Source organism: Eptesicus fuscus, chromosome 5, assembly GCF_027574615.1.
Source record: "Eptesicus fuscus isolate TK198812 chromosome 5, DD_ASM_mEF_20220401, whole genome shotgun sequence".
NCBI lineage: Eukaryota > Metazoa > Chordata > Mammalia > Chiroptera > Vespertilionidae > Eptesicus > Eptesicus fuscus.
This window is the reverse complement of record NC_072477.1, coordinates 106378046-106406029: the sequence shown is the minus strand read 5'-3', so window position 1 is coordinate 106406029 and position 27984 is coordinate 106378046. Positions and strand designations below refer to the sequence as shown.

Below are 27984 nucleotides of genomic sequence, written 5' to 3'. Positions count from 1 at the left end.
CTTATCATAATTTTCTCTTTTTAAAATGTACTTCATTGGCATCTGACTTTTCCCACCCCTCTATGCAAGTTATTTTAAGCTGAAATGAATGTGGTCCTTTCATCTGTCCTACAGTGTTCAGCATATCCAGTGTTAGGTCATGGCAGCCCAGAATCTTCAAAGAAGTATTATCAGTAGGGGGTCTTCCGTGTCCCCACTGGTTGCCTGTGGAAGTGTGCTTCTTGGGATGCCGCTGGAATAAGAATTTCCGGATGCCCCCACAAGAGGATAAGGTATTGTGGAACGTTTTATTTCTATTGAATTAAACCCCTGAGTTTCCAAGGTCCCATTTCCATCCCACCAAGGAAAAAGTCCCATTTCTTCTTCAGTAGATCTAGGATTAAAGCCACTGTCCAGAGCCTCCATTCCATATGAAAGCACAGTCTGCCGTGGTGTTTTTCAGCATCTAGAAAGGTTCAGGAATCTGGAGAAGGGGATGCATGTAAATTAATAAAGAGACTAGACATATAAATTTGGAAGGCATTTTGGGGAGCCAGAGGAGACCTAGCTTCAGTAACCAAGTTCTCTGAATCTCTGGACCCCCTCGCTTTTCATTCACACAGATTGCCTTAAGGCAAAGCAGATATACATATCAAAGGCAAGGTTTGGTATACAGTAGGCATTGTCAGGTTGGAGGAACTGCCTTCGGCTGTTCCAGTAGCAGGCAATAATATATGCATCTTTTTCAGGTTTGGGGAAATGCATTTGGCTATTCCAGCAGGCAATATGATTCAGCCCTGCTGAATATAAAAGCCCATCAACCTTTTGAGGATTTCTTGCATTTATTATGACACTAGAAGCCCAGTGCACAGAATTCGTGCACGGGTAGGGTCCCTAGGCCTGGCCGGTGATCAGGGCCGATCAGGGCCTTCCTTCTGGCTGCCCACTGGAGCCTTCCTTCCCCTGACTGCCGGCTGCTGGCCAGGGCCTTCCTTCATTCTGTGCCACCCTCTGGTGGTCAGTGCACGTCATAATAAGGGATCAAACTCCGGTCTCCTGGTCAAACTCCCAAGGGGACAATTTGCAAATTAGGCTTTTATATATATAGATGCTGGAATTAGCTTCCAGCAACAGTCCAGTCCAGCTAGCTTACCTTGTGTTCCCAGTTGCAGTCCATTGCGTGTGGCATGTGACTTCTAGATCACACAGCTATGGAGAGAGCACAAACAAATGCAAGGAAGCAGAAGCAAAGCAAGAGGAACAGGAGAGAGGATCCTTTGACTGGAGATTATGTATTCCCACATTTTCATGGGGTTGCAATGGGGACCATCTTCCTAGCCAGTGATCTTTGTTTCCAGGTTAGATTGGCAGGCAAGCACCTTCCCTAGATCATTTCAACTTCACTGCACATGCGTCCATTTCCCCTTTGTTGGACCCCTTCCCCAGTGATTTGCAGGGAATGGACCTGTGGGGAGTGTGAAACTGCAGCTTCCTGGTGAAGCTGCCCAGATGACCATGCTTATAATGCCTGGCCTTCCCTTTGCTTTTTCCCTATTTTAATATTAATAACTAGTGAAGATAGTAACAGAAGAATCTAAATCTAGAAATGGTGTTGATAGAGTTTACTTGAAAAGCAAATGTTTCAGGATCTGATTCAGACCTTTAACCATATACCTGGAAGAAGCCAGTATTGCAGGAGGAGGTGGTATGGGAGAAAAATTCATCCAGGGCCCTGAATTTTATTTTTGGTTCAGTATTTTCCCTTTTTAATGTACTATAGGTATGCTAAACAAATTTCTGTAAAATGGGTAACCCATTTATATGTACCTAGCCTTTCTCTGGGAGTATAATTGTAAGTAAATATAGATTATTGGACATATTTTGTATTTCCCTTGAACGTAAAAAATTTTTCTTCTCAATTATTCGCCACAAGTTTTGTCTGGAAAACACATTTCCCTGTGTTTCAAAGTGAGCTAAAAAATCCATTTAAGCTCTAACTGGTTTGTCTCAGTGGATAGAGCATCGGCCTGAGGACTGAAGGGTCCCAGGTTCGATTCCAGTCAAGGGCATGTACCTTGGCTGCGGGCACATCCCTAGTAGGGGGTGTGCAGGAAGCAGCTGATCGATGTTTCTCTCTCATCGATGTTTCTAACTATCTCTCTCCCTCTCTGTAAAAATCAATAAAATATATTTTTTTAAATCCATTTAACTTAAAAGATTTTTTTGTTTTTAAAAATATTTTCATACTTATGAGAGAGAAATTATTGCAAACAAATATCTTGACTATTCCCATTAGATTTTTTTCAGATGCACTTTAGAATTGTTTTCCAAGTTCCAATATAACTTATTGATGTCCGACTGGCATGGCTCAGTGGTTGAGCATCGATGCATAAACCAGGAGGTCATGGTTCAATTCCCGGTCAGGGCACAGGCCATGGTTGAGGGCTAGAGCATGCAGGAGGCAGCCAATCAATGATGCTCTCTCATTATTGATGTTTCTTGCGGGGGCCTGATGCGGTGGGGGCCAAACATGGCGGGGATCTCCCTTTTCCGCATCTCGCGGAAAGAGAGATGAACGAACCGGTTCTAAATGGAGGCGGCCAGGGATTGAGAAATAATAGAAATAAAGAAAGAAGACACAGAAATAGATTTAAAGGCTGGGAGCTGGGTGGGACACCGCCATTCTCTCTGATGGAGAGGCTGCATGACGAGGGCCCGAGCCACGCAGCGCGTTTATTTTATAGGCCTAGATTTACATATCTAGCCCCGCCCCTGCCAACACCTGGGCTGCTATGAAGTCAGAACTGATTAACATGTCCAGCCTCATTGGGGAAGCATGTTCCCAGGGCGTGGCTCTGCCTACACCCTGAGTTCAGCTGACGATAATTAAAGGAAATGCCCAGGTGCCTCCCAGGCGGCCTCTACAGTTTCTATCTCTCCCTCTCCCTTCCTTTCTGAAATCAATAAAAACATATTAAAGAAAATAACATTGAGATTTTTATTGGAACTTGTTAAATCTATAAATGATTTTGTAAAGCAGTAACATTTTTACAGTGTTGAGGTGTTTCATTCAGGAGCATGGTGTTTTTCTACATCTTTTTAGGTCATTTATGTCTCTTGATAAAATTTTATGCTTTTCTTCATATAAAGCCTTCACTTTCTTTGTAACTGTTATACTTTTTTAAAAATATGTTTTATTGATTTCAGAGAGGAAGGGAGAGGGAGAGAGAGATAGAAATGATGAGAATCATTGATCGGCTGCCTCCTGCATGCCCCCTACTGGGGATCGAGCCCATAACCTGGGCATGTGCCCTTGACCGGAATCGAACCTGGGACCCTTCAGTCTGCAGGCCGACGCTCTATCCACTGAGCCAAACCAGCTAGGGCTGTTATACTTTCTTTATTTTATTTTTCTATTGTCTAAAGTTTTACATATATCTCCTTTATCCCCAATTGACCCCCCACCAACCATTCCCACCCCAGGCAAGCCCCCACCGCCCCAGTGTCTGTGTCCATTGGTTATGCTAATATGCATGCATACAAGTCCTTTGGTTGCTCTCTAACCCCCCCCGCCCCTACCATTTGTCTCTAGATTGATCTATTCTTGTTCATCAAATTATGTTGATCATTATATCCCACATATGAGTGAGATCATGTGATATTTATCTTTCTCCAGCTGGCTTATTTCACTTAGCATAATGCTCTCCAGTTCCATCCATGCTGTTACAAATGGTAAAAGTTCCTTCTTTTTTATGGCAGCATAGTATTCCATTGTGTAGATGTACCACAATTTTCTAATCCACTCATCTACTGATGGGCACTTAGGCTTTCTAAATCTTAGCTATGGTGAATTGTGCTGCTATGAACATAAGGGTGCATATATCCTTTCTGATTGGTGTTTCTGTGGGGTTTTTTAAATTTCTTTATTGATTAAGGTATCACATATTTGTCCTGTCCCCCCATTCCCATCCCACACCCCTCCCCACACATGCCCCCACCCCCCTGTTGTCCTTAACCGCTGGTTAGGCTCATATGCCTGCACACAAGTCCTTTGGTTGATCTCCCCCTTTACCCCCACCCTTCCCTACCCTCCCCCCAAGGCCCGACAGTCTGATCCATGCCTCCTTGTTTCTGGGTCTGTTCTTGTTCATCAGTCTATGTTGTTCATCATTTCCCCTAGATGAGTGAGATCATGTGCTATTAGAAATACACTTATAAGAACCGAAAATGAGACAAGCAATAATGGTTATGCTGACAGGCAAATGAATCAGTGTGTAGTGAGTTTCTTTCTGGGCCAACAGTTCTTTTGAGACCCAATTTCAATGTCCAACAGTTCCTTATGTGTACATGTCAGCCATGACATTTCAGTTCTGGATGGTGGATGTGGGTTTTTTTAAAATATATTTTTATTGATCTCAGAGAGGAAGGAAGAGGGAGAGAGAGATAGAAATATCAACGATGAGAGAGAATCACTGATTGGCTGCCTCCTGCACGCCCCCCACTTAGGATCGAGCCCGCAACCAGGGCATGTGCCCTTGACTGGAATCAAACCTGGGACCCTTCAGTCTGCAGGCCGACACTCTATCCACCGAGCCAAACCAGCTAGGGCTCTGGTTTCTTAGGATATAGTTCTATAAGTGGGATTACTGGGTCAAATGGGAGTTCCATTTTTAATTTTTTGAGGAAACTCCATACTGTCTTCCACAGTGGCTGCATCAGTCTGCATTCCCACCAGCAGTGCACGAGGGTTCCTTTTTCTCCACATCCTCGCCAGCACTTGTCGTTTGTTGATTTGTTGATGATGGCCATTCTGACAGGTGTGAGATGGTACCGCATTGTTGTTTTGATTTATATCTCTCTGATGATTAGTGACTTTGAGCAGGTTTTCATGTGTCTCTGGGCCTTCTGTATGTCCTCTTTTGAAAAGTGTCTACCGGTATTTAGATTCTTTGACCATTTTTTTATTGGATCATTTATCATCCTTTTGTTAAGTTGTATGAGTTCTCTGTAAATTTTGGAGATTAAAACCTTATCTAAAATATCATTGGCAAATATGTTCTCCCATGCAGTGGGCTTTCTTGTTCTTTTGTTGATGGTTTCTTTTGCTGTGCAGAAGTTTTTTATTTTGATGTAGTCCCATTTGTTTATTTTCTCCTTAGTCTCCATTGCCCTAAGAGCTGTGTCTATAAAGATATTGCTATGACATATGTCTGCTATTTTGCTGCCTATGGAGTCTTGTAGGATTCTTATGGTTTCCTGTCTTATATTCAAGTCCTTTAGCCATTTTGAGCTTGTTTTTCTATATGGTGTAAGTTGGTGATCTAGTTTCATTATTTTGCATGTATCTGTCCAATTTTCCAGCACCATTTATTAAAGAGACTTTTTTTAAAAATATATTTTATTGATTTTTTACAGAGAGGAAGAGAGAAGAATAGAGAGTTAGAAACATCGATGAGAGAGAGACATCGATCAGCTGCCTCCTGCACAACCCCCACTGGGGATGTGCCCACAACCAAGGTACATGCCCTTGACCGGAATCGAACCTGGGACCTTTCAGTCCTCAGGCCGACACTCTATCCACTGAGCCAAACCGGTTTCGGCTAAAGAGACTGTTTTGACTCCATTGTGTGCTCTTGCCTCCTTTGTCAAATATTAATTGAACATAATGGCTTGGGTCAATTTCTGGGTTCTCTGTTCTGTTCCATTGGTCTATATGTCTGTTCTTGTGCCAGTACCAGGCAGTTTTGAGAACTGTGGCTTGGTAATATAGCTTGATATCTTGTAATGTGATCCCTCCAACTTTGTTCTTCTTTCTCAGGATTGCAGTGGCTATTTGGGGTCTTTTTTTATTCCAGATGAATTTTTGGAGAGTTTGTTCTAGACCCGGGGTCGGCAAACTGCGGCTCACGAGCCACATGAGGCTCTTTGGCCCCTTGAGTGTGGCTCTTCCACAAAATACCACGGCCTGGGCAAGTCTATTTTGAAGAAGTGGTGTTACAAGAAGTTTAAGTTTAAAAAATTTGGCTCTCAAAGAAATTTCAATCGTTGTACTGTTGATATTTGGCTCTGTTGACTAATGAGTTTGCCGACCACTGTTCTAGACTTTTGAAATATGCCGTTGGTATTTTAATGGGGATTGCATTGAATCTGTAGATTGCTTTGGGTAGTGTGGACATTTTAATGATGTTGATTCTACCAATCCATGAACATGGTATGTTTTTCCATTTGTTTATGTCTTCCTCTATCTCTTTTTTCAATATCCTGAAGTTTTCTGAATACAGGTCTTTTACGTACTTAGTTAAGTTTATTCCTAGGTATCTTAATCTTTTTGGTGCAATGGTAAATGGGATTGTTTTTGTTTGTTTGTTTGTTTCTCTTTCTGTGATTTCATTATTGGTATATATAAAAAGGCCATAGAGCCCTAACTGGTTTGGCTCAGTGGATAGAGCATCAGCCTGCGGACTCAAGGGTCCCAGGTTTGATTCCAGTCAAGGGCATGTACCTTGGTTGCGGGCACATCCCCAGTAGGAGGTGTGCAGGAGGCAGCTGGTTGATGTTTCTCTCTCTTCGATGTTTCTAACTCTCTATCCCGCTCCCTTCCTCTCTGTAAAAAAAAAAAAAAAAATCAATAAAATATATATATTTTAAAAGGCCATAGACTTCTGAGTGTTAATTTTGTATCCTGCTACATTGCCAAATTCATTTATTAGGTCTAGCAGTTTTTTGATGGAGTCTTTGGAGTTTTCTATGTATAGTATCATGTCATCTGTGAATAAGGACAGTTTTACTTCTTCTTTTCCAGTTTGGATGCCTTTTATTTCTTCTTTTTGTCTGATCGCTATGGCTAGCACTTCCAGTACTATGTCGAACAGGAGTGGTGAAAGTGGGCACCCCTGTCTTGTTCCTGTTCTTAGGGAAATGAATTTAGTTTTTGCCCATTGAGTATGATGTTGGCTGTAGGTTTGTCATATATCGCTTTTATTATGTTGAGGTATGATCCCTCTATTTCCACTTTGCTGAGAGTTTTTATCAAGAAAGGATGTTGGATTTTGTCAAATGCTTTTTCTGCATCTATTAATATGATTACGTGATTTTTGTCTCTCAATTTGTTATGTGATGTATCACATTTATTTATTTGCAAATATTGTACCATCCTTGCATCCCCGGAATAAATCCCACTTGGTCATGGTGTATGATCTTTCTAATGTAATGCTGAATCTGATTTGCTAGAATTTTGTCGAGGATTTTAGCATCCATGTTCATCAAGGATATTGGCCTGTAGTTCTCTTTTTTTGTGGTGTTAGGGTAATGCTGGCTTCATAGAAAGAGCTTGGGGGGGTGGGGGTATGCGTGTGGAGGGGGTTGGGATGGGAATGGGGGGGTTGAGGACAAATATGTGATACCTTAATAAAGTAATTAAAAATAAATAAATAAATAAATAAATAAATAAATAAAAAATAAATAAAAGGTAATTACATTTGCAAAGAAAAAGAAAGAGCTTGGAAGTGTGCCTTCCTCTTGAATTTTTTTGGAGTAGTCTGTGGAGGATAGATTTTGGTTCTTCTTTGAATGCTTGGTAGAACTCCCCTGTAAAGCTGTCCGGACCAGAGCTTTTGTTTGTTGGAAGATTTTTTGATCTTTGCTTCAATTTCTTCAGTGGTTATTGGCCTATTCAGGTGTTTTTATTCTTCCTGATTGAGTTTTGGGAGCTTGATTTCTAAGAATATGCCCATTTTGTCTAGGTTGTCCAGTTTGTTGGAATAGAGTTGTTTGTAGTATTTTAAAACAATCCTTTGTATTTCGGCGGGGTCTGTTGTTATTTCACCTCTTTCATTTCTGATTTTGTTTATTTGGGTCCCTTCTCTTTGCTTCTTGGTGAGCCTGGCTAGAGGTCCATCAATCTTGTTTATCCTTTCAAAGAACCAGCTCTTGGTTTTGTTCATCTTTTGTATTGTTTTTGTTTTGTTTTGTTTTGTTTTTGTTTTTTTTTGGTCTCTATGTCGTTTATCTCCGTTCTGGTCTTTATTATTTCCTTCCTTCTTCTTAAGCTGGGATTTTCTTGTTGCTCTCTTTCTAACTCTTTGAGTTGTATGGTTAGATAATTTATTACTATTGTTTCTTGTTTTTTGAGGTAGGCCTGTAGAGCTATGAACTTCCCTCTCAAGACTGATTTCACTGTGAACCATAGATTTTGGATTGTTGTGTTTTCATTGTCATTTGTTGCCATGATGCTTTTTATTTCTTCTTTGATCTCTTTGGTAACCCAATCATCGTTTAATAGCATGCTATTTAGCCTCCGGGTGTTTAATTTTTAATTGTTTTTATTGTAATTGATTTCTAGTTTTATGCCATTGTGATCTGAGAAGATGCTTGATATGATTTCTATCTTTGAAAATGACCCATGTGCACTTGAGAAGAATGTATATTCTATGGCTTTGGGGTGAAATGTTCTGAAGATGTCAATTAATTCTATCTAATTTAGTGAGTCGTTTAGGATTGATGTTTCTTTGCTGATTTTTTGTTTAAAGGATTTGTCCAGTGGTGTTAGTGGGGTATTAAAGTCCCCTACTATGACTGTATTGCTGTCACTCTCTCCCTTGATATCCTCCAGAAGTTTTTTTTTATGTATTTGGGTGCTCCTGTATTGGGTGCATATATGTTTACCAGAGTTATATCTTCTTTTTTAATTGCTCCCTTTAGTATTATGAAGTGGCCTTCCTTATCTCTTGTTATGGCCTTCACTTTGAGGTCTAATTTGTCAGATATAAGTATTGCTACCTCAGCTTTTTTTTTTTTTTTCATTTCCATTCACCTGAAAAACCTTTTTCCATCCCTTCACTATCAGTCTGTGTGAGTCCTTTGTTCTGAAGTGGGTTTCCTGTAGACAGCAGATATATGGGTTATTTTTTCTTATCCACTCAGCTACCCTGTCTTTTGTTTGGGGCATTTAATCCATTTACATTTAAAGTTATTTTTGATAGGTACTTGTTTGTCGCCATTTTTTTATTCTTTATGCCTGTGTTCCTTCTTCCCTTCCTATTTCTTCTTTTTACAGCAGACCCTTTAACATTTCTGGCATTTCTGGTTTGGTGGTAATAAACTCCCTTAGTCCTTTTTTGTCTGTGAACTCATGATTTCACCCTCAATTTTGATTGATAGCCTTGCTGTGTACAGTATTCTTGGATTCAGACCCTTCCTTTGCATGACTTTGTATATTTCATTCCATTCCCTTCTGGCCTGATGTGTTTCTGTTGCAAAATCAGTCACTAGTCAGATGGGGGATCCTTTGTAGGTAACTTTCTGTCTCTCTCTGGCAGCCTTTAAGATTGTTACTTTGGCCCTAGTTGGTTTGGCTCAGTGGATAGAGTGTTGGCCTGCGGACTGAAGGGTCCTGGATTCGATTCTGGTCAAGGGCACATGCCTGGGTTGTGGGCTCGATCCCCAGTGTGGGGCATGCAGGAGGCAGCCAATCAATGATTCTCTCTCAGCATTGATGTTTCTATCTCTCGCTCCCTCTCTCTTCCTCTCTGAAATCAATAAAAATATACTTACTTTGTCATTGGTGTTTGCCAATTTAATTATAATGTGTCTTGGTATTGTTCTTTTGGGGTTCATCTTGTTTGGGACTCTGTGAGCTTCTTGGACTTGTGTGATTTTTTTCTTCCCTATATCAGGGAAGTTTTCTGTCATTATTTCTTCAAACAGGTTTTCTATTCCTTGTTCAGTTTCCTCTCCTTCTGTCACCTCTATTATGCGGATATTGTTTCATTTCATGTTGTCCCAAAGTTCTCTTAGGCTCTCCTCCTGTTTTTTAAGTTTTTTTCTAGATGCTGCTCTGGTTGGGTATTTTTTCCTACCTTGTCTTCTAGCTCACTGATGCGGTCTTCTGCGTCTTCTACTCTACTGTTGATCCTTTCTATTGAGTTCTTTATTGCAGTGATGTCATTTTTTTTTCATTTCTTCTTGGTTCTTCTTCATTTCCTCTTGGTTCTTACACAGGTTGTTGAATTTGTCTTCCATCCTTATGACCATTGCTCTGAATTCTTTCTCTGACATATTGCTTGCCTCCATTTCGGTTATTTCCTTTTCTGGTGATTCCTCCTTTTCTTTCATATGCAGGCTGTTTCTTTGTCTCCCCATGATTGCTCCTTTCTGGATGTCTGGTTATGTAGCTCTCTTTGTCCTGCGTTGACTTAAAGGCACAAAATACAACACAAGACACAATGCACAGGGCACCAAACACAAATGTATTCACAATACTAATAACCTCAAGTAAAGGTGACCACCAGAGATAAGAGAGTTAGGGGATAGAAAAGAGTGCAAAAATGATATTGAGAAAAGGAAAGAATGCAAGAGAGAAAAGAAAGAGAACAAAAAAGAAGGCGGGAAACATATGTATATGGGGAGAAAACACCAATAAAACAACTAATCCAAAAAAATGCAAACAACTAACACCCAGAGATGAATGCAAACTACAAACAACAACTAATCCAAAATATGTAAACTACAAACCTCCAAGCAACCAACACCCAGATGAATCTGAGGAAGCAAAGCTTATTTCCAGAAGGTAAGGTCAAGGAATTGAATGAATGGGGAAATAGCCACAATTCAGTATAGAGGAGGTAGAAAGACAATGAGTATACAAGAAAAAAATTAAAAAGCTAAATACAAAAAAGAAAAAATATGTATATTAAAGTATACATACACAAGAAAATATATATATATATATATATATACATATATATATGTGTGTGTGTATATATATACATATACATACACATACATATACATACACATATATATATAAATTTTCTTGTGTATGTATACTTTAATATACATATATACATATATATATATATATAAATTTCCCCTTCTTTAATCTATCTATGTATTCATTTACTATTGGAAAAGGAGAATAGAGAGTAGATAGGCCTGAGTTTGTGATTGGAATTAGTTAAGCTATTAGTAGAAGAAGAGAACCAGTGAGGAGAGGAAAAACAGAAGTAAAAAAAAAGAAGAAGAAAGAAAAGAAAAAAAACAACAAAAACAAACAAGCAATAAAAACCAAACTAATCAACAATCAAACCAAGAACACCAAGACAGATAGAAAGAAAAAGGCAAAAGAAAAAAAAAAGGGAATAAAAAGAAAATTTAGATAATGAAGAGAGAAGTGTTTATGGACTTGGAGCAGGGAGCAGAAATTAGATATATGAGTAAGGTCAATTTTTAACAGGGAGTAAAGAGAAAGGATAGAGAAAAACTAAAGCAGAAACAGGATAAGAGAAACAGGACAAAAGGGGAAAGTGGGCAGAGAGTGTTAGCATAAAGGAAAAATTGAGATAGAGTAAAATAATTCTAAAGGAAAAATAAAAATAGAATGTAGAACACTAATCCCAAAATAAAATAAAGAAAAAATAAAATAAAACTTTAAAAAGGTAAAATAATAGTAGTAGTAATAATAATAATTAAAAATATAATAAAAAGGTAAAATCAAGTGAGATAAAAAAATTTAGTTTCTCAAGTAAAAGATAAAAAATAAAAATGTGAAGTAGTGAAGGTTGTTCACTTCCTCTACTGTTCTGCTTGGCACATCTGTTTCCTGTCAGGCAGTCAGCACAGTATTGAAGTTCCCTGTGCTCCACTGCCCCTCTGTGTCATAAGCCACAACCCGGTCTCTTTGTTTCTCAGCCTGCCTTTAGTTGTATTTACACAAGAGTCAATTTCTGATACAGCCCCTGGGTGGCAGTGTTTCCATATTGATATCTGGTGCTAAAAGGCTCCTCACCTACCCAGTGTTTAGATTGCTTTCCCTGTAGCACTCAATACTGGGTTGGCGGGATAGACTGCCCCAGAGCTGGTTTTCTGTTGGTCTCTCCCCACTCTGATCCCCAGGTTCCACAAAAACAGCTTTCCCCTGCAGTCTCGGTGAGTGTTTTTTAATTGGAAGATCCTATGTACTGGACTTAGCAATAAAAAGCAAGGATTTAAAAAGAAAAAGAAGAAGAAAAAGCCACCAGGATGTGAGCAGACTCGCGTCTTCTCTGAAGCTGGTGTACTGGTAGAACTTCAGGCTGCCTTTCTGGGCCCAGCCCTGCTGTGGGTTAATTTTTATAGTCCCCTCTGCCAGCAGCCCTGTGGACTCCCTTCCACATTTGAGGGCTACACTGACCCCAACAGCCATGGGTTTCGTGGGGCGCAGTCTTCCTCTGAAACTCTATTTCCTGCCATGCACATTTCGAGTGTGTTTCTCCCTCCAGCCTGGATCCCAGATCTCACCTTTCCCTAGGCCCATGGTCGGCAAACTGCGGCTCGCGAGCCACATGTGGCTCTTTGGCCCCTTGAGTGTGGCTCTTCCACAAAATACCACGACCTGGGCGAGTCTATTTTGAAGAAGTGGCGATAGAAGAAGTTTAAGTTAGAAAATTTGGCTCTCAAAAGAAATTTCAATCGTTGTACTGTTGGTATTTGGCTCTGTTGACTAATGAGTTTGCCGACCACTGCCCTAGGCGATATCTGACCTTTCCATCCATGGATTTCCTCACCAGCTGTGTTTAATTCGCCAATTCCGGGTGGATGTAATCGATGTAATCAGTACTATCTGCTCTGTGAGAAGGCGCAGGGCTTGTCCGGGTATTCGTGCTGCTTCGTCTCCTCCTGGACAGACTTTCTAGGCGCCCGTGGTCAGAGAGGCTGGGGTCTTGGTATTCCTGGGTTCACAGCTGAGGCAGCTGGTCCCTGGAGGTTGTGGCTATAGGGTCCCAGGAGGCATCCGAGGTCTCCCCGGGTGAAGGTAAGGCTGGGCTTCCAGTCACAGCCTCTCTCCCCTTCAAGATGGCGCGGTCTCTGCGGCAGAGCCGGCCGCTCCGGGAGAGATTTCAGCAGCAGTGGAAGCTGCCTGGTCCACCAGTCCCCAGCAATTCCTTGGAGTATAGCTGTCCCTCACCCACAAATAGACACTCCCCCCACGTCCACACACTCTCCTTTCATTCTCTCATTCACACACTATCTTGCAGCCTGCTGTCCCATCAGCCGCCATCTTGGATCCCCCACTTTTTTTATTGTTGACTCTATTACAGATGTCCCTCATTCCCCCTCTCCCCCCCTTTGCCCTCCTTCACCCAGCCCACAGCCCTCCTGGACATTTTTAAAATATATTTTTAGTGATTTCAGAGAGGAAGGAAGAGGGAGAGAGAGAAATATCAATGATAAGAGAGAATCATTGATCAGCTGCCTCCTGCAAGCCCCACACCAGGGATTGAGCTCACAACCCGGGCATGTGCCCTTGACCAGAATCAAACCTGCGATCCTTCAGCCGGCAGGCCGACGCTCTATCCACTGAGCCAAACCGGCTAGGGTCCTCCTAGACATTATTGTCTATGTCCATTGGCTATGCATATATGCATATATATTCTTTGGTTGATCTCTTCCCATCCTCCCATGTTGAACCAGTACTTTTCAATGCAAAAAATCTAATTCTGTTGCAATACTACTGAATAAAATATTTAAGACAAATTAAATTATTTACTCAAAAATAATTAATATTGAAAATCTTGAATGTTATTGCTTGATTTTAAAAAGAAACCCATCTCTCGTTTGAAGCTTCTTAGCTAACTCTTCAATTAAATTCATCTCTCTCTCTCTATAGAGCTCTGCTTAAATCTTGTTGGAAATTTTTTAGCACTCACACAATCAGCTTTGTAATGGAGCTGTTTAGGTATGTGTTGTGCATTTAATCATGAGTTCCAGAAGATGAAAATTGTGTCTTAATTTTTGTGTCCCCAACAGTGCTTTCTACATAGTAGGTATTCTGTATATCTTTGGTGAATTATTTAACTTAAAACCTATCTATTATTTTTAACTTGTGAACCAGGAAGTATGGGCTCTAAACAAACATTTTGGTTGATAGATGTTGTGGAGGAATGGAGGAAGTGGAACAGGAAGTATAATTATACTATGACTGCTCCTCTCTAAAAATAGTTGTATTGTCTCAGCAGTGTGGGTTTCTTTCTACACGACTGTTTTCAATGGTAAGGTGATTGAGTGTATGATCAGTAGGTACCTATAATAATGTGAAACCGTGGAAAGCAATTTTATATTCTGAGCCAAGGAAGTTTTATAACTATTCATGTACACTTAAGAGGTGGAAGGCATATTGATTAATATTAGGATGAAAATCACTTTTTAATCTATCTTTATGAAAAATAATGAAGGTGACTCTTTGTTGTTAATCCTCACCCGAGGAAAATTTTCCATTGATTTTTTTTTAGAGAGAGTAGAAGGGAAGGGAAGAGACAGAAAAACATTTAATTGGTTGCCTCCCACACACGCCTAGACTGAGGATGGAGTCTGCAACTGAGGTACATGCCCTTGACCGGAATTGAACTCAGGACCCTTCAGTCCATGGGCCAATGCTCTATCCACTAAGCAAAACCAGCTAGGGCATGAAGGTGACTTTAAAAAAAGATATTCTCATTGCAGTAACTTTTCTCCATAGGAAGTGAAGGAAACTTCCTGTATGATTTTATGGACCACGCTTTTATTTTATGCATATATTCTATTATAAATTCAACGTGTATTTAATACCTATTGAGATTTTGACTTTCAGCTTGGAGGAGTCTCAGGTGCAACTTTCTTCAGTCCTCCCGAATTTGGGTTTGACACCAGGTGCACTCATGGGGAAGTGAGTGCCACGTTTGCCCTGGCCCCCAAGATCGGCCCCCGGGGCCTGTCTCCAGAAAGGGCTGGTGATGGCATTGCCAAAGCAACCAGTGATTGGAAGGGTCTGAGGATTACAGTGAAACTGACATCAGAACAGACAGATCCAGATTGAGTTAGTGCCTTCTGCCTCTGCCCTGCTCATCAAAGCTCTCAAAGAACTATCAAGAGTTAGAAAGAAGCAAAAACACATTAGGCACAGTGGAAATATCACTTTTGGGCAATCAACATTGCCCAACAGATGCAGCACTGATCTTTAGCTAGAGAACTCTCTGGAACCATTAAAGAGATCCTGGGGACTGCCCAGTCTGTGGGCTTCAATGTTGATGACCACCACCCTCACGACATCATAGATGACATTAACAGTGGTGCAGTGGAATGCCCAGCAAGAACTACAAAGGAAAATGTTTCAGTTAAAGATCATTTGAGCCCTAGCTGGTTTGGCTCAATAGATAGAGCGTTGGCCTGGGGACTGAAGGGTCCCAGGTTCAATTCCAGCCAAGGGCACATGCCTGGGTTGTGGGTTCAATCCCCAGTAGGGGGCGTGCAGGAGGCAGCCGATCAATGATTCCCTCTCATCATTGATGTTTCTCTCTCTCTCCCTCTCCCTTCCTCTCTAAAATCAATAAAATATATTTAAAAATAAATAAAGATCATTTGACAACCAGTAGGGGAAGAAAATACTTACTGAATGTCAGCCATGTGCAATGCACTGTGGCAAGACAAAGATGAATAAGACAGTCATATTTCAACTTGTTTATAATCTTAACAAGAAGGATATGACATTTACAGGTAACAATAGTAGAAATAAAGTATAAGTGATATAAAAATAGCCTTTCCATATATTATAGAGTTAGGATGGAGGGAAGATTTTAGAAAAATGATGTTATTTGAACCAAAGGTTGGGTAAGCTTATGAAAGGTGCAAATGAATGGATATTGTTAATCAGGGTGGGGGTGGGAGGATAGAAATAACATAAATGAAAATAGAGAGATAGGGAATATCAAGGAGTTTCCAGATATGATTCAATAGCCATTTTTGGCTGGAGCAAAAGGTAAGGAAATAGTGGGTGGCAGAGATGAAGAAGTATTAATAGGCAGAGATCAGATAACAGAGGACCATAAATGCCAAGCTAAAGAACATTTTGGATTTAACTTGTCTTTTGAGGGACTATTAAACATTTTTATGTAGTGAAGTGATGGATCGCACCTGTACCTTAGGAAAATTCATCTGTCCATTGAGTGAAGGATGAATTAGATGAGAAATTAGAGGATACTTCAGAAAGTTATTGTTGCAGTTTGGATGGAAATATTTAATGGCCTGAACTAGGCTCAGGCAATAGGAATAGAATATTGTAGATAAAGAACAGGATTTACTTGGTAACCAATTAAATGTAGAATTGAGAAAAGGAGTCACACATCACCTTGGCAGTAATGAGAATGTGCAATCTATTAGTACATATTGAATCCATTGGAAAAGGACACATGAATAATCAATTTTGGATCTTTTGAGTTGGACTTTTTGGTCTGTCATTTAGATTATCTGCTCCTTGATAACAGAGACTTTCATATTAGATTCTGAATATATGTCTAACACTTGCACTTGGCACACAGTAGCTATGCAGTAAAATTGTTTACTGACTGAAACTAGGTATAATTATTTAACAGACAACTACTAGTAGAGAGGATTCCAACTAGAGATCTGGAAGTTCGCCACAAATATCCTGCTATGATATTTGCAGTTAGGTGGGAGGATGAGAGTCAACAAAGAAAAGGAAGAAAAAAATTACCTAAGATAAGAATCTTGAGGAAAACCCCATTGTTAGGGGAAAGGACTGGGATGATGTATTTTAAAAGCAGCTTTAAGGGGTGTGGTAAATACGGAGGTTAGTTGTCAAGGCAAAGTGACAATGAGTAAGTGGTAATAGAGTTTACTGTATGTAGTCATGCTATATTCCTCGCCCTGTTTAAGGAGCTATAAATTAGCATAGATTTCTTTAAGATTTTTTAAATCTTGCACTTTACATCGAATGGCACATGCTGTTTTCTTACCTGAGAATAATTTGTAAACTTACCATAATGCCTCACATTTCTTTGACATGTCTTTGTGACTTAGTACAGTAACTTATTTTTGCAATACCTGTGATTCAGTGATTTTAGGAATCCTATATAATAAAAGCCTAATATGAAAATTGACGCTCAATGCAGGAGCTGCCCCCAGCCTGCAGGCCCCAGGCCAGCCAAGGCAGGTGCCCACAGGGGCCCCTCAATCGCCCTGCTGGTTGCCCTGCAGATCAGCCCTGATCACTGGCCAGGGAAGGCCTAGGGACCCTACCCATGCATGAATTTTGTGCACTGGGCATCTAGTGGTTTTATAATTTTACATGGCATTTTGCATAAAGGATATTCTTTTTTTTTTTTAAATATACTAGAAGCCCGATGCACAAAGATTCGTGCTAGATTGGGCTTTCCTTTCCCTGGCTGCCAGCACCACCTTTCCACTCCGGCCCAGCCCCTTTCCTGTCAGGCCCCAGAGCCGCCTCTTTTTGCTCCAGCCCCGCCTTCCCATGCTGCCCAGAGGCCCTGAGAGACTGGGGGTGGGGCAGAATGCCTGCATCATTGTCATGGCGATGATGCAAGCGTCCCACCCGTCCCCATCACTCAGCGCCTGTGTATGCAAATTAACTGCCATCTTTGTTGGGTTAATTTGCATGTCACTCCTGATTGGCTGGTGGCATAACGGAGGTACAGTCAATTTACATGTTTGTCCATTATTAGGTAAAATATTTTATTGATTTCAGAGAGGAAGGGAGAGGGAGAAAGAGAAAGAAACATCAATGATGAGAGAAACCATGGATTAGGTGCCTTCTGCATGCCCTGCACTGGGGATTGAGCCTGCAACCTGGGCATGTACCCTTGACTGGAATCAAACCCGGGACCCTTCAGTCCACAGGCTGATGCTCTATCCAGTGAGCCAAACCGGCTAGGGCATAAAGGATATTCTTTACTGATTAATGGTTTTATGCCTTTTTATTTACTAGTTTTAGTCTTTGTGAATTTGTAATTTCTCTAATTATATGTATGCCTCTAATTTTGCTCTTTTTAAAAATATATCTATTTTTATTGATTTTAGAGAGGAAGGGAGAGGAAGAGAGAGATAGAAACATCAATGATGAGAGAGAATCTTTGATTGGCTGCCTCCTGCACACCCCGTATTGAGGATCGAGCCCACACCCCAGGCATGTGCCCTGACTGGGAATCGAACCTGTGACCTCTTGATTCATGGGTCGATGCTTAACCACTGAGCCACCCAGCCAGCAAGAATTACCTAAATTTTAAATACCCACTTATGAACGTCATGAGAACGGGAAAAGGAAAGTCCACTCCTCTGGGAACTCCATGTTAATTTTAGATAACCAAATGTTTGGATAACTAAAAGGAAAAATTAATTTAAAATATGTTCCTAGACATTTAACTTAGCAAATAACTTTCTTATGGAGAGTAAATCAGTAATAAATGAAGATATCAGAATAGCGTTTAAACTCTACTTTGGTCCTATGAGTCTTTGAAACTAAAGTTTGAAATATACTCAGTGTCATTGATGTCTTAAATATGTTATTATCATCCCTATAGAACTCATTTTTCTTTAGTATTCAAAGGGTAATATGTACTTTAGGTAGCAAGTTCAGGGTTTGAATCAACTTGTTAACTCAGTTTAAATAGATCGCCGGAAATACCATTACCCATGCTGATAAATATTCGGTGCTGGATTCAAATTGCAGACTAATGTAATTCTCTCACTGCATCTATCTATATAACTTTTGTTGCTAGAAGCATTCTAGGAGTTAAAACTGAGAATTAGGATAATGGTAAGTGGAAGTAGTTAAACTGAGCTGCTAGCAATGGTTGGCTGTACTTATAAACTGCAAAGTCCTTCTCACATTTTGTTCACAAAATAAATTTTTTCCATATGTGGTCAGTTTCTGGTCTCTGCTCTAAAGACTGCTTTTGCTCAATTTTGTCTGTGTTTTTTATTTCAACTATTCATATATACTATTTATATAATACTAGTGGCCTGGTGCACGAATTTGTGCACATTGAAAGGAAATTAATTAGAAGAAATATTTTAATATTGCTATTCACCCTTTCTCTATAATAGAAGTGTCAACCAAATTCACGATTGACAATGACAGATCGAAACACATGCATGTGATTGGCACCAGTGAGAGCTTTATATGTATCGTGCATGCACGAGTCAACTTAGCCTTTTATATATATATATATATATATATATATATATATATATATATATATATGAAACTTGCTTAATTAGACCTGCTTTCTGATGTAGCTAAACTTTTTCCAGCCCAGTGAAGCACCCCAACTTCTCTTTCAGTTCATTGTCAGCAACACAGCAGTAAATATCAACACGAAACAGATTATTATTGTAGATCATGCAGGGAGAACAAAGGGTAAAATATTTAACTGCAGCAGTGTTTGATTATATTCTGTGCAGTGAGAAAACCTGAAGCCATTTTCAAGGTCCACCATTTCTTACTTCTTTTCAGTCAGGTCAATTTCTAAGCTTTCTAAATCTCCGTTTTCTAAAGCTAATGAAAAGAAAATAGGATTCCACTGAGTCTCCTATCTACCTACTCCAGAACTTCTGTGAGGATCAAATGAGATGAGGCACAGGAAAATGCTTCACAGACATTTGGTCAAAGTATAAAATGTTTCCACCTGGCTATAATATAAAGCAAGTCATGTTCCTGGACTGAAGAAACTGCAAGGAGGCTAGTTGCTAGGGAGAGGAAGCTGGGCGTTGCTACGTGACATCATTACCCAGCGCCCACAGCGACCGGTTCAGGGCTGGGCTGGGCTGGGCTGTGGGCTGCACTTTGCACCATGGGTTCTCGGCTGCGATTTGGTGTGCTGTTGCTCCAGGTGGTGGTGGGGCCTGTGTCCCACTTGGGGGAAGCCGAGTGTTACCTTGTGGGTGCCAGGCCCACGGTGCCATTTCTCCGTAAATGGCTAGTGCGCGTTACAGCAGCTCCTGCATTGAGCATCTGTCCCCTGATGGTCAGTGCGCATCATAGCAACCAGTTGGAAGGACACAGTATATTAGCCTCTTATGTATATAGATCGTTGCCTAAATATGTATGGGCTATATCTTTGTATCTAGTAGATTGTTAGACATCTCTACATGCATAGTAATTCAATCTCATTGAGCTCACAGCTGAATTTATTGTGTAATTTTTTAAAAAATATTTTATTGATTTTTTTACAGAGAGGAAGGGAGAGAGATAGAGAGCCAGAAACATCGATCAGCTGCCTCCTGCACACCCCCCACTGGGGATGTGCCCGCAACCAAGGCACATGCCCTTGACCAGAATCGAACCCGGGATCCCTCAGTCCACAGGCTGATGCTCTATCCACTGAGCCAAACCGGTTTTGGCAATTGTGTAATTTTTAATAATTATAATCAGAAGTGTGCTGGTTAATTTTTAACTGAAAGTGCTTCTTCAGAAAGCTCAGATTTGTGGTGGTTGTTGATTTCCTGTGAATACATAGTTGGGAAGAGATGAGATGTAGCATGCCATTATATACAATATCACTATATAGAATATTATATAAACAGATATGAGTACATATAATAGTAAAATGCAAAGTAACTAGTGATGCGTTTTGAGTATTACCTCTTATAAGTTTTAATATAATGTTTAATATTAAGTTTATATAATTAAGTTTTCAATAATGGCTATTTTAATAACTGGCTCACAACGTTTTTAAAAATTTAATCACATCTCATGGGCAGGTATAATGGTAATTTATTTAAAATTATTGATATCACTTATATTTAGCTTTATAGCTTTTTCATATTTTTAAATTTTAATTTTGTCAACAATTCTATGAAATGGGTGATATTATCCCCACTTTATTGACTCAGAGGATTAAATAATTTATCCAAGGGGATGAAACACAGTCTCTAAAAGCCTGTTTAAGAGCAGTATTCCAGCCGGTGTGGCTCACTAGTTAAGCACTGAACCAGGAGGTCACAGTTTGATTCCAGGTCAGGGCACATGCCCAGGTTGCAGGCTCAATCCCCAGTAGAGGTCTTGCAGGAGGTAGCGGATCAATGATTCTCTCTCATCATTGATGTTTCTATCTCTCTCTCCCTCTCCCTTTCTCTCTGAAATAAAATATAAATATATATATATTTTTTTTAAAAAAATAAGAGCAGTGGGTTTCAAACTTTGACTTGCACAAGAATCACCTGGAGAACTTACTGGAGTGAAAATTATTGGGCCCACCCTCAGAAATTCTGATTCAATAGGTTTGGGGTGGGTCAATAATTTGCATTGTCAAGTCATTCCCAGATGCTGCTATATTTTGAATAGCGCCACCACACAAACTTTTAAACATAAGGACCAGATGATAAGATTTTAGGCTTTTGCCGAAACCGGTTTGGCTCAGTGGATAGAGCGTCGGCCTGCGGACTGAAAGGTCCCAGGTTCAATTCCAGTCAAGGGCATGTACCTTGGTTGCGGGCACATCCCCAGTGGGAGGTGTGCAGGAGGCAGCTGATCGATGTCTCTCATCGATGTTTCTAACTCTCTATCCCTCTCACTTCCTCTCTGTAAAAAAAATCAATAAAATATATTTAAAAATATTAGCAAATCAGATCCAGCAATATATTAAAAAGATCATACACCATTACCAAGTGGAATTTATTCTAGGGATGCAAAGATGGTACAATATTTGAAAATAATAAATGTGATGCATCACATAAACAAATTGAAAGACAAAAATCACATGATCACATCAATAGACCCAGAAAAAGCATTCAACAAAATCCAACACCCATATTTTTATTAAAACTCTTAGCAAATTGAGGAATAGAGGGATCATATCTCAACATGATAAAGGCCATATATGACAAACCTACAGTGAACATCATACTCAATGGGCAAAAATTAAAACCATTTCACCCAAGAACAGGAACAAGACAAAGATGTCCGCTTTCACCACTCTTATTCAAAATAGTACTGGAGGATGTGAGGGCGATCTGGCTGCGACATCTGTCACCCCATTGATCGCCAGGGTTGATTCGGCTGATCTGGCTGGCTAGGCGGGTGTCCCCCTCCTCCCTCACCGATCCGTGTTCGTCCCTCCCGAAGCTGCGCGCTCGGTCGAAGAGGACGACCTTCCCCCCAGAGGAGAGGACCGGTCTTCGGTCAAGGGTATACGAGTAGCTGCGCTCCCCTGCTAGAACCTCCAAACAAGCCAAAATAGTACTGGAAGTCCTAGCCACAGCAATCAGAAAAGAAAAAGAAATAACAGGCATCCAAATTGGAAAGGAAAAAGTAAAACTCTCATTATTCACAGATGACATGATATTGTACACAGAAAACCCTAAAAACGCCATCATAAAACTACTAGATTAATAAATTAATTTGGCAATGTAGCAGGATACAAAATTAATACCCAGAAATTGATGGCATTTTTATATACCAATGATAAGTTCTCAGGAAGAGAAACTAAACTAACAATCCCATTTACCATTGCAACTAAAAAAATTAAAGATACTTAGAAATAAACTTAACCAAGGAGGCAAAAAACCTGTACTTAGAAAACTAAAGGACGTTGAAAAAAGAGACAGAGTAAGATATAAACAAGTGGAAAAACATACCATGTTCATGGATTGGTAGAATCAACATCATCAAAATGTCCATACTGCCCAAAGCAATCTATAGATTCAATGTAATCCCGATTAAAATACCAACAGCATATTGCACAGGTCTAGAACAAATGCTCCAAAAATTTATATGGAACCAAAAAATATATATATATATTTTAAAAGACAGTCTCTTCAATAACTGGTATTGGGAAAATTGGACAGACATGCAAAAAAATGAAATTAGACCACCTACCAACTTATACCATACACAAGAATAAACTCAAAATGGATAAAACACTTAAATGTAAGTCATGAAACCACAAAAATCCTAGAAGAAACCATAGGCAGCAAAATTTCAGAAACCTCTGGTAGCAATATGTTTACCAATACAACTCCTAGGGCAAAGGAAACTACGGAGAAAATAAACAAATTGAATTACATAAAAATAAAAAGCTTCTGCACAGCAAAAGATACCATCCACAAAATGAAAAGGGAGCCCACTGTATGGGAGAACATATTTGGCAATGATACATCTGTAAAGGGTTAATATCCAAAATATATAAGGCACTCATACAATTTAACAAAAAGAAGACAATCCAATTAAAAAATGGGCAAAGGACCTAAACAGACACTTCTCCAAAGAGGACATACAGATGGCCAAGAGACATGAAAAAAATCCTCAAAGTCACTGATCATCAGAGATGCAAATTAAAATGGCAATGTGGTATCACCTCACACCTGTCAGAATGGCTACCATCAACAAATCAACAAAGGACAAGTGTTGGTGAGAATGTGGAGAAAAGGGAACCATAGTGCACTGCTGGTGGGAATGCAGACTGGTGCAACTGTTATGGAAAACAGTATGGAGTTTCCTCAAAAAAATTAAATATGGAACTGCCATTTGACCCAGTGATCCCAGTTCTAGGAATGTATCCTAAGAAATAGAAACACCAATCAGAAAGAATGTATGAATTCCTATGCTCATAGCAGCACAATTAACAACAGCTAAAATTTCAAAACAGCCCAAGTGCCTACCAGCAGATGAGTGGATAAAAAAGCTGTGGTTCATTTACACCATGGAATACTACGCAGCAGTAAAAAAGAAGGATCTCTTACTCTTTTAGACAGCATGGAGGGACCTAGAGAGTATTATGCTTAGCAAAATAAGTCAGTCAGAGAAAGACAAGCATCACATGATCTCATTCATATGTGGAATCTAATGAACAAAATAAACTGATGAACCAAATAGACCCAGAGACATAGAAACATAGAACTGACTCTGGAATTTCCGAGGGAAGGCGGGCGAGGGTGGGTGAGTGGGTGGGAAGAAATCAACCAAAGAACTTGTATGCATATACCATATTTTTCTGTGTATAAGACACTATTTTTTTCTATAATTGTTAGACTGAAAATCGAGGGGCATCTTATACATAGGTGCCCTCGGGTGCTTAGCTGCCCATACCTTGTCAAACAGGCTTTCTCCAATCAGGAGCCTTATTGTTACTGATGTCAGCTGATGCCGTAATTGGAGGTGGAGGCGGAGGTGGAGGTGGAGGTGGAGCGTGAGCAGACACAACAGGGACTGGAGCGTTCTGAGCCCATAAAGATGTCAAAAAATAAAAAGATAAATACCTGTAAGCGATTGTCTTACTCTGCAAAATTCAAAATGAATGTAATTAGCTATGTTAAAGAGCATGGAAATAGAGCTGCAGAGAGACAATTTGGACCTCCTCCCACTGAGTGTATGATCAGACAGTGGAGAAAACAGGAAGAACAACTCCTTAAGATGCCAAAAAAGAAGAAGGCCTTAAGAGGAAAACCAGCAAAATGTTTAAAATATTGATTTCTTAATTTTGGGTTGGAAAAGTGGGAGGCATCTTATACATAGAAAAATACGGTATGCATAACCCATGGACACAGACATTAGGGTGGTGAAGGCCTGAGGTGAGGGACGGGGGTTGGGTAGAAGGGGTCAATGCAGGGGGAGGGAGGGTACATATGTAATACTTTCAACAATAAAGATTTAATTAAAATAAAACATAAAAAATATTTTTTCTTGGACATGGTGTAGTATTTTTTTTCTTTTTTTGTGGTGTAGTATTTTAACACTGTTGACTTCAACATGCTGGTGTTTATGAGATTTTTTAAAAACTCTATAAATGAAATCAAATTTAGCATGAATTGGGAATATTTCCACCTCTTTCTTTTTATGGAGCAATTTAATTATTATGGGCTTTGTCCTTTATTGTTGAAAAGCCAGCTGGGCTTGGTGTATGGGGGAAAGGGTGGGGCATGGAATTGAAGAGAAATCTCAAACTGTTCAATTTCTTGACTGGTCTTTGATCTATTTGTTCGGTTTGACGGAGCAATTGAGTTCATACCCTTCCCCCGGGAACTGGCTTTTCGGGTCACTTCAGATGGACATTCCCTTTGACCACATTTCACTTGCGGTGACCACATTCCATTCTCTCCCCTCCGGGTCTGCATAAAGAAGTCTCCGCCCGGAAAAAGCCCACCTACAGTCCTTTAAAAACCTCTTTCGCCCCATCTTTGGGGGCTGGTGCCATTTTGGAGCTCAGCCCATCTGGGTTTCCAGATGACCTAATAAATTCATAATTCTTTATCCCTTTTGGCCTCGAGCATTCCTCTTTCGGCGACCCTAACACTGAACTTGTTATTTGTTACCGCCCTCTTTCCTAGGCAACTAAGGGCGTTCATCAAAATGAAAGAAAATACGCAGGCATTTAAGGAGATACCCAGGGTCCTGATAATGTTGTTTTCTTATATGGGTGTCAGTGACATGGGGTGTGCAGTTTATGAAAATTCAATTAAGCTTTGTATTTATGTACAATTTTCTGTATGTGTATCATATTGTAATAATGTTTTTAAAATATGGCTTTCGCCACAGCCCACAGTTACTGTGTAAGAGCTGTGCTTACCCGTGGAGATCATGGAAATGACCTGAGGCCCCTCCTAAGGGAATTACATTACCTTCCAGACCCGGCTCCCGGGCACCTGATCCCTTAACTCGAACAAATTAAATGGCTTCCGCTCCCTATTTTCTTTTCTTTTCTTTTAATATATTTTATTGATGTTTTACAGAGAGGAAGAGAGAGGGATAGAGAGTTAGAAACATCGATGAGAGAGAAACATCAATCAGCTGCCTCCTGCACACCCCCTACTGGGAATGTGCCCACAACCAAGGTACATGCCCTTGACCCCTTGACCGGAATCGAACCTGGGACCCTTCAGTCCATAGGCCGACACTCTATCCACTGAGCTAAAACAGTTAGGGCCCTATTTTCTTTATTTCTTTTTTTTTTTTCCCCGCACACAGATACTTTATTAGTTTCCTCTACAAAAGCTAGTAACATCAATCTTTTTAACAGAAACCTCAGGTCATTTGAGAGGCCAAACAGATCCAAGGAAATAAGATGAAAAGTAAATACTTAAATTAATCAAAAGGTAGTACAAAACCACCTAGAACCGTCTACCACAGTGATAGTGGGCTAAGAGTAAGCTACAGCAAAATGATCGCATGTAAACGTTAAAAAATACACAGCAAAAAGTGAGGTTTGCTCTCCAGAAGACTATGGCACACTGATCATTTGGGCCCGAGAAGTTATTTAACCAGGAAAAGGTCGAGATGGCTGAAGGTCCATCCCAATGGAAGAGGAACAGGCACACAGGAGACTGAGCGGCAGCTTCCTAGCAGAGGCTCAGGGGTCAGGCTTTTTCCTCCCAAGAAGCACCTGCTGCCCTGCCTGCCGCCTTCCCTCAGGCTCCTCCCGGGGAGCTGCCCGCCTCACAGGCCGTCAGCACCCAGCGGGATTCTGGGCTGCCCAGGGCTGTCCTTGTAATTTAGTGTAGACCGCGGGGAGCTTGGCACATGTTGAGGGGGGTAGGGAGTTCGTTTGGCTTTGTTCTTTTTATTTTGTTTATTTTTGGGGGGTGGGGGAATGGCTCTGTTGCTAGTAGTTCTGAACCTAGGAACCCCAGAAGCGTTCCCGTGAAAAGCAGTCTGAGCTCCCCCAACCACACTCAAACACCCCACACAACACCCTTCAGTCTGAAATCCTGCAGAAGCTGAGTTATAGTTAAAGCTGCAAGGCCCACAAAATCAAAGAAGCCAGACCGAGACAATGCAGGTAGGAAGTCTGAGTAGTCTCAATCTGTCTTCCCCTAATTTTGGAGAAAAGTTAACATACCTGGGATGGGATGTAGAAAGCTACTGGAGCAAGCCGGGGCTTCTGCTGAATTTTCCATCAAACGCCAAGGGAAAGCAAGGGAAGGGGTTCACTTTATTTTTTAAAAGCCTCAGAAGTTATTCTGTTATAAAGGGACATGGCTGAACAGGTAGGAAGCAGATTCCCCGTTGTGAGTTCCCCTGATGGCCTCTGCAAGAATCGTGGCGATGTGGATCACCTGTGTTTTGGAGCAATGCTTCATCCTGTCCTCCTGAGGGAGGGTGTGGGTGACCACGACTGCTTCGCAGCGTGCAGTTAATGCGAGAAATGGCGGGGCCAGGAAAGACCCCGTGAGTCGGAGGGCACCAACTCCGTGGCTCCGGCTGGAAGAAGCTTGTCGGCTGCGTGGCCACAGGTGTCAGCCATGCCATCCACTGGAACGGCCACCGGCCCTCCCGTCTCCCACCAGCACCAGGCGGTCACTCCGTGGGCCTTCTCCCGTTCTCTGTGAACCAAGGCAAAGTCAACAGGCAGAGGTCTGCGGGGGAGGTAACTCGTGGCCCCCCGCATCGGGTGAGACGGCAGTGCCGTCCCTCCACGCAGACAGTCTCCCGAACCCACGTCAGGACCGCGGGTTCTGCGCTCCAGTTGTCCACGGGGACATCGAACAGCCCCGGGTGTGGAAGCAGGAAGGTCCCGGTGATCAGATCTCTGCACCCGCTCCGAGGGCGTATTTGCCACAGCCCGGCTGAGCTGGAGCCCGGCTCTGGGCCTCTCATCCCGCCGGGCGGGCGGGAAGCGGGGGGACCGCAGGGACCGCTGGCGGAAGCGGTCTGACAGGCGTCCGTCCGGACCGCAGCTCCGTCAGGTGGTGGTTGGCGGCACCGCAGCCGCTCTGGACCCTGCGGACGCCAATGTCAACCCAGGTCTCCCGGCTGCTGAGTCTCTTCCGCCCACTCGCCTGGCTCCAGGCCCGGCGGACAAGGCCCGGTGGAGCTGCCGCTGAGGATTGTGACGTCCGGCATCGAGGCCAGCGACCCCGGCACTCCGCTCCGCGGCCTCTGCGGCTGCGAGCCCCGCGCCACAGGCAGCCCGAGCGCAGAACTAAAGCTTCGCGTGCCTACCCCGCCATCTTACGTCCCCCGGGCGCGCCCCGCCCCCTACTTTCTACGCTTAGAGCGCCGCCGTTACACTGGAGAAGGGCCAGCCATTTGCCGGGAGGGTTTCTGGGGAGACCCTGGCATTCAGCCCGGTGGCAGCTCCGGGTGCGGCGGCCGGCCCCGCCCGTCCGAGGAGGCCCCGCCCCGCCCGAGGAGGCCCCGCCCCGCCCGAGGAGGCCCCGCCCCGTCCGAGGAGGCCCCGCCCCGTCCGAGGAGGCCCCGCCCCGTCCGAGGAGGCCCCGCCCCGTCCGAGGAGGCCCCGCCCC

At 41.7% G+C, this 27984-nt stretch overlaps 1 pseudogene; it reads right to left on the bottom strand.

Moving 5' to 3' along the window:
• Positions 1-268: 268 nt before the first annotated feature.
• On the bottom strand, positions 269-27833 carry LOC103304822 (ribose-phosphate pyrophosphokinase 1-like; annotated as a pseudogene).
• Between the last annotated feature and the right edge of the window lie 151 nt (positions 27834-27984).